The sequence below is a fragment of the Bidens hawaiensis genome, unplaced genomic scaffold, assembly GCF_021521415.1.
Source record: "Bidens hawaiensis isolate Kalapana, Puna unplaced genomic scaffold, B.hawaiensis_p1.1 tig00044788_1, whole genome shotgun sequence".
Taxonomy (NCBI): domain Eukaryota; kingdom Viridiplantae; phylum Streptophyta; class Magnoliopsida; order Asterales; family Asteraceae; genus Bidens; species Bidens hawaiensis.
The window spans coordinates 127,912-135,575 of NW_027505913.1; the positions used below are offsets into that span (position 1 = coordinate 127,912).

The following is a 7,664-nucleotide window of genomic DNA, read 5'->3' on the forward strand; positions in this document are numbered from 1 at the left end:
TATGGATTGGGGAACCCTAGAGATAGATAGATATTTATTTTGTTTTTATTTGACATCTAACCCGTTTTGATGAATTTAGTAACAATACCCATGGAACATGACCCGCAAGTTTTAAAGTAGGAAATGAATGAGAAGCAAGTAATTTAGCGGCACGAGAGGGGAGAGTGACTTGAGGCCTCCAAATGTAATAGGAAACCTTTCATCTTCTGCCTTTCTCTCTCTCTCTGAGACGCCGGTAAATTAATCTGATTGTCGGCTGGCCACATAACTCAGCGAAACTCTCCTGCCGGCCGGCCACATAATTCGGTCGGAGACACTCCGTATGCCCCCACGAATAACGTGGCCTCCCTGAATTAAACTAATGTTCGGTTTCATTAAACATTCATTCAATTGAACGCCGTGTATTTCAATCCTATTGCTTCAAGCGACCACCATTGCAACCGCATGAAACCACGGCCCGCCTCCGTCGACCAAAAACGCATACAAGTATTTTATCCTAATCTTTTAGGGTTGGTTTGTGTTATAGTTTTATGTTCTTAATTCATAGGTTTTCTCAATGTCTTTTTTTTTACCAAATAAAGGGTTTGCTCTGCACCATCAACAATCGATTCCAATGCAAATGATAACAGACTTTATTTTTAAAGGTCATCAATCCCACTCTCGCCCCTTCATCATCCACAAGGTTAGTGCCCTAAATGATTTTGTAAAATCAATTAAATGTTGTTTAGGCAACTGATCACAAAAGGTGATTATAAGATATTCTTTAATTACTCCTGAAAGTCTTGTTTTTAGCCCATTGCTTGATTGGTAACTTTAGTGTCTCAAGTTTAATTTCTTTTTTCAACTTTTTATTATTTTTATTCATTTGGTGATGGGTTATTTATAAGGTTGTGATTTTTATCTTTCTTTTGGAAAATAGATATTTATGTTAGTCTGTGAGTCTGAGTCGCGTGTAATGATTGCAGTTATCTCAAATTCTTGAGTATTGCAATTCGAGACGTTTGGCAGTTGTTCCTCAAGGTGGAAACACGGGTCTTGTTGGAGGAGGTGTGCCTGTGTTTGATGAGATTATTATTAATACCCGGCGTATGAATAACATTATTTCCTTTGATGAGGTAGGTAGGTCTGTCCTCTCATATTATTAATCCAAAGCTTTTAGTTAGTCATATGTTTGTAAAAGTATGCGACTTTTAATATCTTTGCAGGTCAGTGGTGTACTGGTATGTGAAGCAGGATGTATACTGGAAAATCTCATTTCTTTCCTAGACAAACGAGGGTAAGACCGTACTTTGCAGTATGAAAAGTCATTCGCTTATTATTATTATTATTATTATTATTATTATTATAATTATTATGAATATTAGTATCCTATTAAACAATATGGTGAGGGCGTGAGGCATTTTAATTTGTGTCTTGTTTCAGATTTATTATGCCATTAGATTTAGGTGCAAAGGGAAGCTTCCAAATTGGTGGAAATATTTCTACGAACGTTGAAGGGTTGCGTTTAATGCGTTATGAATCTCTTCACGGAACCGTTCTTGGTTTGCTTTTTTCATTTAATTTCATTTAAAGTTTGAAAATTTTGTAGATTTAAACAGTAATGTTTCAGGGCTTAAGGTTGTTTTGGCGAATGGTAGTGTGATTGATATGCTCGGGACTTTGCGAAAAGATAATACTGGCTATGATTTGAAGCATTTGTTTATAGGTGTGACACAATTTTAATACTTTATATATAATCATCACAATTATAGTGTATAAGTATATTATTATTTGGCTGATATAATGTTATTGTATCTATTTACAGGAACTGAAGGGTCTTTGGGTATCATAACAAAGGTTTCAATACTCACACCTCCAAAGTTGTCTGCAGTAAATATAGCTTTTCTTTCTTGTGAAGATTATATCAGTTGCCAGGTAAAATATTATTTTTTTACTGATATATTATACATGCTAAAACTAAATTATTTACAGATTTAATCAGTTACTTATGTTTGCTGTCAGAAACTTCTATTTCAAGCTAAAAGAAGACTTGGTGAAACATTATATGCATTTGAATTTCTTGATGCCCAAGCAATGAATATGGTAAATCATCACCCGAGTGAATTTCTTTAAATTGTCTGCTACTTTTGGCTAAAGCTATCACATTTAACTGTAAAATGCAGTTTATTATTATTGGTATTATTATTGTTGTTATTATTATTATTATTATTATTATTACTATTATTGGTGTTTTATAGGATCTTCACCATCTAGACGGTGTCTGGAATCCATTACCATCCTCAATTTATAACTTCTATGTTCTCATTGAGACGAAAGGAAGCAATGAATTAAATGACAAGTACTTTAATACTATATAATTTCAATTGTTTTAATTTGACCAGTCAATAAACTTATTAGTAATATTTCTAAAGTGATTTGAACTCACATTTTAAGGGAGAAACTTGAGGCGTTTCTTCTTCACGCTATGGAAAGTGGTCTGGTATCTGATGTTGCCCTTGCATAGGATTTTAGTCAAGCATCATCATTTTGGCGTATTCGTGAGGTTTGAGACCCGACGATTATATTTTATATCATCACTTTTAATATTTATACACTTGTGTACAGGGTATTTCAGAAGTATTAATGAAAGCTGGAGCTGTATACAAGTATGATCTGCCAATACCTAATGATAAGATGTATGATCTTGTTGAGGAGATGCGCACACGTCTCGGTAGCCATTATGATTTAGTTTGTTATATATATGCTAGTAAGTTATCTCAGTCTATTTGAATAACATAAATGAATAGGTGATGCTGCAAATGTAGTGGGATACGGTCATCTTGGGGATGGTAATCTCCATTTAAATGTGTCGGCTCCACAGTATGATGACGATGTAAGATTCATTTTCTTGCTTCATAAAAGTATAAAGATAAGATTTTTTTTCTGAGTTTTATATAAAATGTGCAGATTTTAGCACAGATTGAACCTTTTGTGTATGAATGGACGTCCCGTCATCGTGGGAGTATTAGTGCTGAACACGGGTGAGGTCTGATGAAAGCTGAAAAGATCTACTACAGCAAGTCTTCTGAAACTGTAAGTCTACTTTATTATTATTTTTATTATTATTATTATTATTATTATTATTATTATTGTATTAGTATAATAGATAATTAGTTAAAACAAAGTTTCACTTGTACAGGTACAATTTATGGCTTCAATCAAGAAACTATGGGACCCTAATGGAATATTGAATCCTTACAAAGTTATCCCATCATCATTGGTATCCTAATTCAGGTCAGAGACTTTATTATTATTATTATTATTATTATTATTATTATTATTTTAGTTTGTGTTTTACCGAAGGGTGTTTAGATACTTGAAAAATAGTTTGAGTAGTTCTGTTGAAGTGTGACAATGAAGGTCTGCTTACTGGTTTTAGAAATGTGCAGGATGTACATACGAAAGCACAACCAAGCATATGCAAGCTTCCATTGAGCACATGTTAGATTTATAAGTTAAATGATAACAATTAAAGATGGTTCTTAAAATTATTTTTTGTTTGTTTTTTTTTATATTTTGCTTTATTTTATTTTATTTTGAATCCTGTGAGGGATTGTGTTAGACATTGTTGTGAACAGAAAGGAGACAAAAACCATGATATAAATGGATATTTTAACCCAAATTTGTTGACGGTCCAAGTGTGTTTAGCAAAGATGCAAGATGAATTTGTGTTTATTTTAGGAATTAATAATTAGCTTATGTTTTGTATTACATAGTTGTTGAACTTAGAATAAAACCGACACTTGGAACTTTAAACAGTATTGTTTTACAATTCTATTATTCTCAACTTTGTTTCATTCTACTTTGGATTTGCGAATTTAAGACCACCTTAACATACTTAGTTTGGTTTGTCCACAACCTGCTCGATCGCTTCATTGTTTTTAGTTATTTATTATTCCTATTCTGCATTACACTAGACATATTTGCTTGCATATCACCCTGGTTAGTACTTATTGTATAAGTTTTACAATTAGGTCTTCTGGATTTAACAATGCCTTAACATACTCACGTTGGTTTGCCCACACCATGTTTGATTTTATGGCTCATCTATGTGAAATTAAACCTATCGTGCTTATATTTGGACCCTTTGTTGTCGAGGTATGCTACAACTTGGCCGATAGACTTTCTAACCACTTGTCAACAAATTTCACATGTTCACTAATACATGATCATCAACAGTTTTGTAATGTAATGTGATAGCTCATGGCTTAAAATCTTGTTAGATTGGTTCACAGTACCTAATTCTGAGTGGGTGAGACCAAAATAGGTAACCGGTTGCTGTTTATAAACTCTTTATCTGATTTTGTTCATTCGGGTTTCCTTAATTACCTATGCTTAAATAATAGAATCTTTACTTTTAAGCATTTGAACTGTAAGGCCCCGTTACCGGTAGCCCTACTTTAGCGTCGGATTTACTCATAAACGCAGTTCTTATAAATCAGAGTTAATTAAAACTTTTCGCGGAATATAAAACATCATCCTTCTTTACAAAACATTAAATCTTTTCTTTGATATTATAACCCAAAACATTATATTTAAAACATCTTCTCTTCTGTCTTCGGATGCCAGCCGTTCAATCAATGCCATGTGCCGTCCTCATGCTAACTCTATAATCAGCTCACCTGCGTGCATACTAAAAGTCAGCTACGCTGAGTGAGTTCTAGTTAATCAAGCAACTTATCATACAACCACTACATGCAATTATATACGTATCCGAAGACACATAGCCCACTATCTAACCTGCTCACCTTACCACTTAGCCTCTTATGTACCCCTAAAGCTTAGCCACTTTAATAACGAATAACGTTATGCCACTTTGCCACTTTAATAACGTACAACGTTATGCCACTTTGCCACTTTAATAACGAAGTCACGTATAGGCTTACCCTACCACGTACCATCGTCATGCCACTAACACTCTTACTAGACCCTTGCCACTTCTAACACACTCTACCTCTACTTGTCTACATCACACTTCGTATCAGTTCATCATTTACATAATAAGCAAGTCACATCATAGCATTCATACACACTAACAACCACTTGACAATCATTATCCTTGGTGATACGTGCAATATCCGAAAATCGTTCACGTACCGACAAGCATTATATAATAGCTACCTCGTATAACATCTATAGCATACACTTACCACTTAAGGTAAGTGTATTCACACTTCACATCGAGTATGCACACAACCCCGAAAACATAACAAGGAAATGGGGCTAGAAACTCACCTGATTTCAGTAACTTCTTCTGCTACTGGTTATTCCTCCTCGAGCTGTGCGCGTCTAACTCGGGTCGAAAATCAATTCTTCGTCTTGGTTTAGGCTTAGAGAGAGAGTAGGATGAGAGAGAGCTAAGTGTGTGTTTTGGGTGGTGTATGGAGTATGAGAAATGAATGATAATTGGGTGATTAAGGCTTTTATAATTATGGATCATGGGCTTAAGCCCATGGTCTCATCCTTCTTTCCTTCATGACCCAAGTTCCATAACTAATATCCATTAACCAACACTAGCCCGACCCATACTAGCTCCTACTCTATTTATTTATTTCTCCGCTTACTCGAGTAAACTTCCCCTCCACTATTAAATAATATAATTAACATTATCTTAGAAATTTCGGGGTGTTACATGAACTTTGCAATTGTAAAATGGTTGTAGATGATCAATCAGAAACGAGTGTCAAGAGTATTTCTAGAAAGGAAAACCGAGGGTTCGGTTTGATATCGTTCCATTTAGTGGATAACGATCAGGTTAAATTTCAAGAATTCGTGCCTGCTTCGTTGCCGAAGGTTAAAAAATATAAACATGTCTATTTACTTTCCAGATTCATAGGTGTTAAATGTCCTCGTTACAAATAACTCTTTTTTATACACACATAGATGATAAACTTGAAAATTTTACCTCATTGTTCATGGTTTTTGATTATTTCGCAGAAGGCTAAGCAGTATCATAAGCAAAATCAAAGATGATTCAAGTTCTTTAGCTTTTGCAAGACTCTTAACCTGCAAAAGATATATGAGCAAACACACACAAATCAATGAGTGTGAAAACTATGCGGACAAAATTAAATAATGACTAAATAGCCAATTTGAAGAATTTAAATTTATTATTTACCACCAATTAGATTAGAGGGTAGACCAGACGAATAGATTACTTGCACCAAGTTGAATTCTTGAAATCATAGTAACCCTAAACACATAATAAATCAAAATCAAGAGTGAGAAAGAAAACCACCCAAAATCCAAGCCAATCAATTAAGAAACACATACCAGCAGCAAGTTAGTCCATCGTCACCAAACCACACTTCCGAACAAACTTTCTGGCCTCGCGCCATCGATGTGTTGAAGAAGCTTCGCTGGTAGTCCAACATCATCGCCGGTCCACACTGAAAGACTTTCATCCGCCGATTGAACCACAATAAAATCTTCGGTCGACATTCCATCCAATTCCAGTACGGCCCACTCGATTAAAAGCTCAATTTCAACAAAGGACAGTATATCGATTAGGGTTAAGAGATGTATAAATAGGATGATGATAATGGTCGTTTAAGTGATAACTTATGGCCAAGATTTCATCTAAGAGAGTTTCTAGGCTGAGATTTAAGAAAAAAGAAGTTGTAGCTTTCTCTAGCAATATAATATTTCATTTTAGGTTTAAAAGACGGGGTAAGAGAAAATGAGATGGGGGAGAGAGAGATGCAAAAGATGTTAATTTCAGTTGTCTTGGGTGGATTCAAATTTCTAACTCTGTTCCCTACTTCAATCCCTCCAATTAAAAAAATCGCCCTAAAATCAGTAGGGGGGCGGTGTGGTCACCGGCCATCGCCTGAATTCGCTCAAAGATGGCGCCCACTACGGGTGGCCTAAGAGAGAGAGAGAGTGTGTGTGTGAGGATAAGGCCACCCGTAGTGGGTGACCTCTTCCGGCGAAATTTGGGCGATAGGGGCGACAACAACGTACCAGTTAAACATCATGTAAAGGTTAAAATTATAAGACCCAAGTGTCAAGTGTCATATTAAGTTATTTATAATAAAGCTCTAGCGAATAAGCGTCCTATAAAACATATGTTTTATGACTATAATATCAAGTGTCCTATCACGGTGTACTATAATAACACCACAATGATTTAGCGTCCTATAAAGGTTGAAGTTATCAGACTCAAGTGTCGAGTGTCCTGTTAAGTTATGTTATAATAAAACTCTAGCGAATAAGCGTCCTATAAACCAGATGTTTTATGACTAAAATATCAAATGTCCTATTACGGTGTATTATAATAACACCAAAATGATTATGCATCTTATAAAGGTTAAAGTTACATGACCATAGTGTAAAATGTCCTATTAAGTTATGTTCTTATATGACTTCGACTAGAAAGGGTCCTATAATACCGAACATTTATGACTTAACTACAAAGTGTCCTATTAAGTTATGTTATAATAAGACATCCAGTGATAAAGTGTCCTATTACATTACCACATAATGTGACACCAACAACTACATGTCTTATAGATTACTTTATTAGGATTTACATTTTAAGTGTCTTATTAAGTTATGTGATAATACGACCCCAAAGAACCATCCATCCTATTAAATAACTTTTTAGGACACCGGTTCTGTAGCGT

The 7,664-nt window shown here is 34.8% G+C and overlaps 1 pseudogene across 1 annotated transcript; it reads left to right on the forward strand.

Annotated features, from left to right (window-relative positions):
• Positions 1-395: 395 nt before the first annotated feature.
• Positions 396-3,798, forward strand: LOC143615896 (D-2-hydroxyglutarate dehydrogenase, mitochondrial-like; annotated as a pseudogene). Its single transcript, XR_013150563.1, has 13 exons — positions 396-486; positions 582-1,115; positions 1,206-1,276; positions 1,423-1,541; positions 1,610-1,705; positions 1,805-1,914; positions 2,002-2,082; positions 2,238-2,338; positions 2,434-2,542; positions 2,605-2,710; positions 2,787-2,872; positions 2,947-3,072; positions 3,179-3,798. The product of XR_013150563.1 is annotated as a D-2-hydroxyglutarate dehydrogenase, mitochondrial-like (transcript).
• The last annotated feature ends 3,866 nt before the right edge of the window (positions 3,799-7,664 follow it).